Source organism: Oncorhynchus nerka, linkage group LG27, assembly GCF_034236695.1.
Source record: "Oncorhynchus nerka isolate Pitt River linkage group LG27, Oner_Uvic_2.0, whole genome shotgun sequence".
Taxonomy (NCBI): domain Eukaryota; kingdom Metazoa; phylum Chordata; class Actinopteri; order Salmoniformes; family Salmonidae; genus Oncorhynchus; species Oncorhynchus nerka.
Window position 1 is genome coordinate 67,092,182 of NC_088422.1, and position 10,843 is coordinate 67,103,024.

Genomic DNA, 10,843 nt, shown 5'->3' on the forward strand with positions numbered 1-10,843 from the left:
AATACAAAGTGAGATGCATAAACGGTAGTGGCTCTACTTTAAACTCACTGTCCACGTGATACCCTAATCCCACATGGAACAGTAGATCCTCATCTCACCCATAGAGCACTGGAGGAAATGTCATAAACAGATAAGTTACAATTCAAAAATGAAACAAAATACAACACCATGAAGTTTTACACAAAATAGAATGTAGTTCTGACAATTACTCACACTTAATAACAACATAATGTTATCATCAACTTCACAACGTGGTTCTGAGAGCACTGGTATTCAGCTAGCAGCATCCTCATGTTAGCCTGTTGATACTTTCAAATTGACATGACCATCTGGCATAAATATGACAAAACAAACTCTTCTACACTGCAGATGATGCAAAATATGATATAGTATGGTACAACATTTACATTTACATTTACATTTAAGTCATTTAGCAGACGCTCTTATCCAGAGCGACTTACAAATTGGTGCGTTCACCTTAAGACATCCAGTGGAACAGCCACTTTACAATAGTGCATCTAAATCTTTTAAGGGGGGGGTGAGAAGGATTACTTTATCCTATCCTAGGTATTCCTGAAAGAGGTGGGGTTTCAGGTGTCTCCGGAAGGTGGTGATTGACTCCGCTGTCCTGGCGTCGTGAGGGAGTTTGTTCCACCATTGGGGGGCCAGAGCAGCGAACAGTTTTGACTGGGCTGCGCGGGAACTGTACTTCCTCAGTGGTAGGGAGGCGAGCAGGCCAGAGGTGGATGAACACAGTGCCCTTGTTTGGGTGTAGGGCCTGATCAGAGCCTGGAGGTACTGAGGTGCCGTTCCCCTCACAGCTCCGTAGGCAAGCACCATGGTCTTGTAGCGGATGCGAGCTTCAACTGGAAGCCAGTGGAGAGAGCGGAGGAGCGGGGTGACGTGAGAGAACTTGGGGAGGTTGAACACCAGACGGGCAGCGGCGTTCTGGATGAGTTGTAGGGGTTTAATGGCACAGGCAGGGAGCCCAGCCAACAGCGAGTTGCAGTAATCCAGACGGGAGATGACAAGTGCCTGGATTAGGACCTGCGCTGCTTCCTGTGTGAGGCAGGGTCGTACTCTGCGGATGTTGTAGAGCATGAACCTACAAGAACGGGCCACCGCCTTGATGTTAGTTGAGAACGACAGGGTGTTGTCCAGGATCACGCCAAGGTTCTTAGCGCTCTGGGAGGAGGACACAATGGAGTTGTCAACCGTGATGGCGAGATCATGGAATGGGCAGTCCTTCCCGGGAGGAAGAGCAGCTCCGTCTTGCCGAGGTTCAGCTTGAGGTGGTGATCCGTCATCCACACTGATATGTCTGCCAGACATGCAGAGATGCGATTCGCCACCTGGTCATCAGAAGGGGGAAAGGAGAAGATTAATTGTGTGTCGTCTGCATAGCAATGATAGGAGAGACCATGTGAGGTTATGACAGAGCCAAGTGACTTGGTGTATAGCGAGAATAGGAGAGGGCCTAGAACAGAGCCCTGGGGGACGCCAGTGGTGAGAGCGCGTGGTGAGGAGACAGATTCTCGCCACGCCACCTGGTAGGAGCGACCTGTCAGGTAGGACGCAATCAAGCGTGGGCCGCGCCGGAGATGCCCAACTCGGAGAGGGTGGAGAGGAGGATCTGATGGTTCACAGTATCGAAGGCAGCCGATAGGTCTAGAAGGATGAGAGCAGAGGAGAGAGAGTTAGCTTTAGCAGTGCGGAGGGCCTCCGTGATACAGAGAAGAGCAGTCTCAGTTGAATGACTAGTCTTGAAACCTGACTGATTTGGATCAAGAAGGTCATTCTGAGAGAGATAGCGGGAGAGCTGGCCAAGGACGGCACGTTCAAGAGTTTTGGAGAGAAAAGAAAGAAGGGATACTGGTCTGTAGTTGTTGACATCGGAGGGATCGAGTGTAGGTTTTTTCAGAAGGGTGCAACTCTCGCTCTCTTGAAGACAGAAGGGACGTAGCCAGCGGTCAGGGATGAGTTGATGAGCGAGGTGAGGTAAGGGAGAAGGTCTCCGGAAATGGTCTGGAGAAGAGAGGAGGGAATAGGGTCAAGCGGGCAGGTTGTTGGGCGGCCGGCCGTCACAAGACGCGAGATTTCATCTGGAGAGAGAGGGGAGAAAGAGGTCAGAGCACAGGGTAGGGCAGTGTGAGCAGAACCAGCGGTGTCGTTTGACTTAGCAAACGAGGATCGGATGTCGTCGACCTTCTTTTCAAAATGGTTGACGAAGTCATCTGCAGAGAGGGAGGAGGGGGGGGAGGGGGAGGAGGATTCAGGAGGGAGGAGAAGGTACAAGAGTAAGATACAAAGTATCATTTACCCATCTAAAGTAATGTTGGACCCACAATGGATTTCAACAGCTCCCCAGTGTAATTGCTTGCTCTCACTCTTACACATCAAATCAAATCAAATCAAATCAAATTGTATTTGTCACATACACATGGTTAGCAGATGTTAATGCGATTGTAGCGAAATGCTTGTGCTTCTAGTTCCGACAATGCAGTGATAACCAACAAGTAATCTAACTAACAATTCTAAAACTACTGTCTTATACACAGTGTAAGGGGATAAAGAATATGTACATAAGGATATATGAGTGAGTGATGGTACAGAGCAGCATACAGTAGGTGGTATCGAGTACAGTATATACATATGAGATGAGTATGTAGACAAAGTAAACAAAGTGGCATAGTTAAAGTGGCTAGTGATACATGTATTACATAAGGATGCAGTCGATGATGTAGAGTACAGTATATACGTATGCATATGAGATGAATAATGTAGGGTAAGTAACATTATATAAGGTAGCATTGTTTAAAGTGGCTAGTGATATATTTACATCATTTCCCATCAATTCCCATTATTAAAGTGGCTGGAGTTGGGTCAGTGTCAATGACAGTGTGTTGGCAGCAGCCACTCAATGGTGGCTGTTTAACAGTCTGATAGCCTTGAGATAGAAGCTGTTTTTCAGTCTCTCAGTCCCAGCTTTGATGCACCTGTACTGACCTCGCCTTCTGGATGATAGCGGGGTGAACAGGCAGTGGTTCGGGTGGTTGATGTCCTTGATGATCTTTATGGCCTTCCTGTAACATCGGGTGGTGTAGGTGTCCTGGAGGGCAGGTAGTTTGCCCCGGTGATGCGTTGTGCAGACCTCACTACCCTCTGGAGAGCCTTACGGTTGAGGGCGGAGCAGTTGCCGTACCAGGCGGTGATACAGCCCGCCAGGATGCTCTCGATTGTGCATCTGTAGAAGTTTGTGAGTGCTTTTGGTGACAAGCCGAATTTCTTCAGCCTCCTGAGGTTGAAGAGGCGCTGCTGCGCCTTCTTCACGACGCTGTCAGTGTGAGTGGACCAATTCAGTTTGTCTGTGATGTGTATGCCGAGGAACTTAAAACTTGCTACCCTCTCCACTACTGTTCCATCGATGTGGATAGGGGGTGTTCCCTCTGCTGTTTCCTGAAGTCCACAATCATCTCCTTAGTTTTGTTGACGTTGAGTGTGAGGTTATTTTCCTGACACCACACTCCGAGGGCCCTCACCTCCTCCCTGTAGGCCGTCTCGTCGTTGTTGGTAATCAAGCCTACCACTGTTGTGTCGTCCGCAAACTTGATGATTGAGTTGGAGGCGTGCGTGGCCACGCAGTCGTGGGTGAACAGGGAGTACAGGAGAGGGCTCAGAACGCACCCTTGTGGGGCCCCCGTGTTGAGGATCAGCGGGGAGGAGATGTTGTTGCCTACCCTCACCACCTGGGGACGGCCCGTCAGGAAGTCCAGTACCCAGTTGCACAGGGCGGGGTCGAGACCCAGGGTCTCGAGCTTGATGACGAGCTTGGAGGGTACTATGGTGTTGAATGCCGAGCTGTAGTCGATGAACAGCATTCTCACATAGGTATTCCTCTTGTCCAGGTGGGTTAGGGCAGTGTGCAGTGTGGTTGAGATTGCATCGTCTGTGGACCTATTTGGGCGGTAAGCAAATTGGAGTGGGTCTAGGGTGTCAGGTAGGGTGGAGGTGATATGGTCCTTGACTAGTCTCTCAAAGCACTTCGTGATGACGGAAGTGAGTGCTACGGGGCGGTAGTCGTTTAGCTCAGTTACCTTAGCTTTCTTGGGAACAGGAACAATGGTGGCCCTCTTGAAGCATGTGGGAACAGCAGACTGGTATAGGGATTGATTGAATATGTCCGTAAACACACCGGCCAGCTGGTCTGCGCATGCTCTGAGGGCGCGGCTGGGGATGCCGTCTGGGCCTGCAGCCTTGCGAGGGTTAACACGTTTAAATGTCTTACTCACCTCGGCTGCAGTGAAGGAGAGACCGCATGTTTTCGTTGCAGGCCGTGTCAGTGGCACTGTATTGTCCTCAAAGCGGGCAAAAAGTTATTTAGTCTGCCTGGGAGCAAGACATCCTGGTCCGTGACTGGGCTGGGTTTCTTCTTGTAGTCCGTGATTGACTGTAGACCCTGCCACATGCCTCTTGTGTCTGAGCCATTGAATTGAGATTCCACTTTGTCTCTGTACTGACGCTTAGCTTGTTTAATAGCCTTGCGGAGGGAATAGCTGCATTGTTTATATTCGGACATGTTACCAGACACCTTGCCCTGATTAAAAGCAGTGGTTCGCGCTTTCAGTTTCACGCGAATGCTGCCATCAATCCACGGTTTCTGGTTTGGGAATGTTTTTATCGTTGCTATGGGAACGACATCTTCGACGCACGTTCTAATGAACTCACACACCGAATCAGCGTATTCGTCAATATTTTCATCTGACGCAATACGAAACATGTCCCAGTCCACGTGATGGAAGCAGTCTTGGAGTGTGGAGTCAGCTTGGTCTGACCAGCGTTGGACAGACCTCAGCGTGGGAGCCTCTTGTTTAAGTTTCTGCCTGTAGGCAGGGATCAACAAAATGGAGTCGTGGTCAGCTTTTCCGAAAGGGGGGCGGGGCAGGGCCTTATATGCGTCGCGGAAGTTAGAGTAACAATGATCCAAGGTTTTACCACCCCTGGTTGCGCAATCGATATGCTGATAAAATTTAGGGAGTCTTGTTTTCAGATTAGCTTTGTTAAAATCCCCAGCTACAATGAATGCAGCCTCCGGATAAATGGTTTCCAGTTTGCAAAGAGTTAAATAAAGTTTGTTCAGAGCCATCGATGTGTCTGCTTGGGGGGGATATATACGGCTGTGATTATAATAATTATAATTATAATTCTCTTGGAAGATAATGCGGTCTACATTTGATTGTGAGGAATTCTAAATCAGGTGAACAGAAGGATTTGAGTTCCTGTATGTTTCCTTCATCACACCATGTCTCGTTAGTCATGAGGCATACGCCCCCGCCGCTCTTCTTACAAGAAAGATGTTTGTTTCTGTCGGCGCGATGCGTGGAGAAACCCGTTGGCTGCACCGCATCGGATAGCGTCTTCCCAGTAAGCCATGTTTCCGTGAAGCAGAGAACATTGCAGTCTCTGATGTCCCTCTGGAATGCTACCCTTGCTCGGATTTCATCAACCTTGTTGTCAAGAGACTGGACATTGGCAAGAAGAATGCTGGGGAGTGGTGCGCGATGTGCCCTTGTCCGGAGTCTGACCAGAAGACCGCTACGTTTCCCTCTTTTTCGGAGTCGTTTTCTTGGGTCGCTGCATGCGATCCATTCCGTTGTCCTGTTTGTAAGGCAGAACACAGGATCCGCGTCGCGGAAAACATATTCTTGGTCGTACTGATGGTGAGTTGACGCTGATCTTATATTCAGTAGTTCTTCTCGACTGTATGTAATGAAACCTAAGATGACCTGGGGTACTAATGTAAGAAATAACACGTAAAAAAACAAAAAACTGCATAGTTTCCTAGGAACGCGAAGCGAGGCGGCCATCTCTGTCGGCGCCGGAAGATGTAACGACTTTCTTCCTGGGAAGGAGAGGCGGACCAAAACGCAGCGTGGTTAGGGTTAAACATCTTTAATAAAGACGAATACCGAGAAACCACTACAAATATACAAAACAATAAATGCGAAAACAGTCCTGTGTGGTGAAACAAACACAGACACGGAAATAACCACCCACCAATCCCAACACAAAACAGGCTACCTAAATATGGTTCCCAATCAGAGACAATGACTGACACCTGCCTCTGATTGAGAACCATAGCAGGCCAAACATAGAAATAGACAAACCAGACACACAACATAGAATGCCCACCCAGCTCACGTCCTGACCAACACTAAAACAAGGAAAACACACAAGAACTATGGTCAGAACGTGACACATGTTAATAAAGCCGCATACAAACATGGTCTCTTTTTTGTTTTCTTGATTAAGGCAGCTCCAAAATGCAGGTGTTTCAGCCTAGCTCGGTGCTTTCTGTGGTGTTGGGGAAAGCCAGAAAATACGGAGTGTTGCGCTGTGATTGGCTCTGCGTTCTATCACTCATGGGGACACTACGTCTCCGCCAAGTCTAAGGGTAGAGCAAAGAAATTAAAGCCCCTTGGATGCTGCCATAGAGTTACTTTAGAAGTGCATATCCAAGGGAGGCACTGTTAAGCTAAGGATGTAGAACACGTTTCCCTATCGCTCCTGAGTTAGTGACCAAATGTATATATTTAACCGTGCAAAATTGTTTATATTTCTGTTTGGTCAGGCGTCTGAAGAGATCCCTAAACAATTCAGATCAAGTTTGAGAAATGTAAGTTTGTAACGTTGTCTACCCAGCAAGACTGCGCCCTCTCCTGATTCACCCCTGCCCTGGGATGCTGCTAATGCCAGCCCCACGGGAACACTGACTGTGAAGCTGCTACAATCAAATCAAATCAAATTGATTTATATAGCCTTTTATACACCAGCTGATCTCTAAGAGGCGGACAAGGACTATGGTGGAGTGGGGTCCAAGTTTCGCGCCAGAGCCGCCGCCGCGGACAGACACCCACCCAGACCCTCCCCTATAGGTTCAGGTTTTGTGGCTGGAGTCCGCGCCTTTGGGGGGGGGGGGGGGGTACTGTCACGTTCTGACCTTAGTTCTTTTGTTATGTCTTTGTTTTAGTATGGTCAGGGCGTGAGTTGGGTGGGTTGACTATGTTAGTTTTTCTATGATTTGCTATTTCTGTGTTTGACCTGGTATGGTTCTCAATCAGAGGCAGCTGTCTCGTTGTCCCTGATTGAGAACCATATTTAGGTAGACTTTTTTCTATTGTGTTTCGTGGGTGATTGTTTTCTGTTGTGTGTCTGCACCAGCCAGAACTGTTTTCGGTCGTGTCGCGTTGTTATTTTCATATTCATCTAATAAATATGGACACATACCATGCGGCACATTGGTCCTCACCTTCTTCCACCGACGACGACGACAAAGAGCTGCCAGAGCAGCAGCAGCTGTAAACGTAGGCTAAGGGAGGGACAGACAAAGTATCTCTTCTACCAAACACACAATGTTACTACAATGCAGCCGTTCTATCAGACATTCTTCAGAGGACAGAAAGATCTCTGTTGGGCAACACGGCCTTCCATCTACAACCAACCTATTGAAGCACTGCTCAGAGTAAATATTTCTTGCATTTTCCTTTTCCAAATGGGCGGTTATTTAGACTGAATAAGATTCTGGATTTACGATAGCATAGCTGTACAAGGTCCGATCAGAGACCAAATTCCTTTGTTTCTCAGTCTTCCCGCGCTTTCATTCAAAGCCCAACCTCCTTTCATTGTGTAACCAGCCGTCATATCTGTTCCGTCCACTAGGGACGTTTTCCTTTATGACATAATTAGTAATAAATGTATGACCCATCCTGTGTATGTGTAATTCTGTGTTATTGTTTAGGTATTTAGTAAATAAATAATTAAACCTTTTTTTTTATTGCTGACTCAACTTGTTAGCCAGTGTTTGTGAAGATAACCAAGAATTCTACGACTTCAGATGAGACTGAATAAAGTGACGATTAAGAATTGACCGCTATTGATGTAAAAAATGACCAGGTCTTTAAGAGTTTATTCGGAAGATAACTGCTCTATAAACATCCTTTCGTGGTGCCCTGACTTTTTAGTTAATTACATTTACATGATTAGTTCAATCAGGTAATATTAATTACAGAGAGAAGATTTTATAGAATAGCATGTAAGGCATAGCAAGCACACGACACTCTTTGTTAACACGCTGTATCTCCGGATATTTATAAGGAGCGTTTAACTTTGCAAGCAGAATTTGACACATTATTAACAGACCAAGTTACTGAACTGCTTGTCAAGTCTAATCTAATCAAATCAAATTGATTCATAGTGGAAAGAGGGTAACCGGCCAGGCAGAGACTAGGAGTCTAAAGAGCACTTACTATGAACAAGGAGATAAAGCCAGTAAATGATTAGCTCGCAAGTTACGTCAACTATCATCATCACACCAGATTCCTAAAATTCGTATATCATCTGGGATATCATTAGACCCTAGGGGATCAATGATAAGTTCAAGAGATTATACCAGTCTTCATATACTTCTGAAAGTAAAGTGGACACAATAGAATTGAATGATTTCTTCCACTCACTTGCTGTGCCTTCTGTCAGCCGGGATTTGGTTAAAATTAGAGCAGCCGATCCATGTTGAAGAATTGTCTAATGCTGTCAAATCCCTTCAATCCGGGAGAACCTCAGGGCCCGAAGGCTATTCGGCAGAGTTTTATAAAAGTTTCTCTACAAAATAGTCCTTATTCTAATTGAAGTGTACAATTAAACAATTGTAAATGGTGCTCTCCCACAGACTCTCACTCAGGCAATCATTTGTCTTATTCGTAAAAAAAAATAAAAAAAGACCCTCTGTGTATCACTCTGTCCAATTAGCCTGCTAAATGTTGACTATACAATTCTAGCCAAACTCCTGGCAACGCGTCTGAAAACAGTCCTCCCGTCAATTATCTCTCTGGATCAGACACTCATTCTTCAATCTTCGATGATTATTTAATATTATATATAATACTTCTGTCGCCAATGTCTCTGAAGCCATTATATTCCTGGATGCGGAGAAAGTGTTTGGAATGGAAATACCTTTTTTACACTTTAAATAAATGTGGCTTTGGCTCCAAATTCATAACTTGGGTAAGATTTCTGTACTCATCCCCTCAAACCTCTGTCAGGACTAATAACACCCAATCAGATTGCTTCCCTTTGCAACGATCGACACGCCAGGGTTACCCTTTAAGTCCCTTACTGTTCGCCATAGAACCCCTTGTAATAGCACTTCGCTCCAACCCCCTCATCAAACGTATAGTCAGATACGGACACGAACACAAACGGTCTTTATATGCAGATTTATTATTATACACATCCAACCTTTCTGTTCCTGCTGCCCTTGCCACTTTCACATCCTTCTGTCACTTATCAGGGTATAAACTGAATCTCAGTAAAAGCGAATTGATGGCTCTTAATTTGTCCGCAAAAATTGTCCCTTTACATAACTACAAAACCTTTTTCAAGCCAACTTTGCTCCTCTTTTAACCCATACTAAGAACGATTTGGAACGCTGGTCTTTGCTACAACTCTCCTTAGTCGCAAGAATTAATTATATTAAAATTAATACACTACCTAAATTCTTATCTCTATCAGTGCCTACCGATTTTTCTTCCAAATACATTTTTCAAAAAGATTAACGGCCTAATTCTGCTTTTTATATGGGACAAAAAGTCCCCTAGGATACGAAAACCGCTTTTGCAGAGACCCAAACCAGAAAGCGGTCTAGCGCTACCGGATTTCAGATTATATTATTGGGCTACTAACTTTGCAACCAGTACTGGTTGCAGAGCAGAGAGATATTCCCACCCCCAATTTGGCTTGAGATGGAGGCCGCCTCATCTATACCGGCATCATTGTCTTACCTCGCTCACTCCTCCGTTACAGGCCCTTACTCCTCCTACACCGAAAATGTATGTGTCAAAACAACATTGAAGATCTGGAATCAATTTCGGCGCCACTTTGGGTTTCAGACAACCTCTTCTTTTGCTCTGGTAGCCTCAAACCCAGCTTTCACCCAAACTAAAGGTTGATGGTGCTTTCTCAACATGGTCTAGTCTCGGTGTTAAAAGATTCAGCGATCTCTATATTAACGATATATTTAGTATGTTTAAACAATTATCAGGTAAATTTGGTCTCCCCAGACATAATTTCTTTAGGTTCTTACAAATCCGGAGTTACATCCACAGCATAGACCCCCGATTCCCCCCTGTGAAACAGAGTTTGACACATTTCATATCCCACTTCCGACTGAAAGGCACCTTGTCAATAATCTATAGTCAAATTTGCTCACTATAAACCACCTCATTAAACAATATTAAATCCTCATGGGAGGAGGAACTGGGTGAGGAAATATCTGATGAACTATGGGAAGGGGCACTCAAAGGGGTACATACCTCTTCTATTTGCGCTCGGCACGGTCTCATTCAATGCAAACTCATTCAAAGGGCTGACTGGACCAAAGCAAGATTATCAAAAATTTACAAGGATGTGAACCCTAATTGTGTGCGATGTAACCAGTGTACTGCTAATCATGTACACGTGTTTTGGTGTGCCCATCTCTTGTTGGTTTCTGGAAAGACATCTTTAATTAACACACTCAGAATTAAGCGGCACACAGATCGAGCCAGACCCTTATATTGCATTATCTGGGGTTTCCCAATTGACCAAAATGAATAAGGATGTAATTGCCTTTGTCACTTTGTTAGCGAGACGATTAATTTTACTTAGATGGAAATCTTCTGCACCCCCTTCTCATGCTCTTTGGATTAAATCCGTTTTGAATTGCATAAAGTTGGGAAAAATTCAACACACACTCAATGGGTCTATAGACAAATTCTATACAATGTGGGCTCCCTTCTTTTCTTATGTTAAA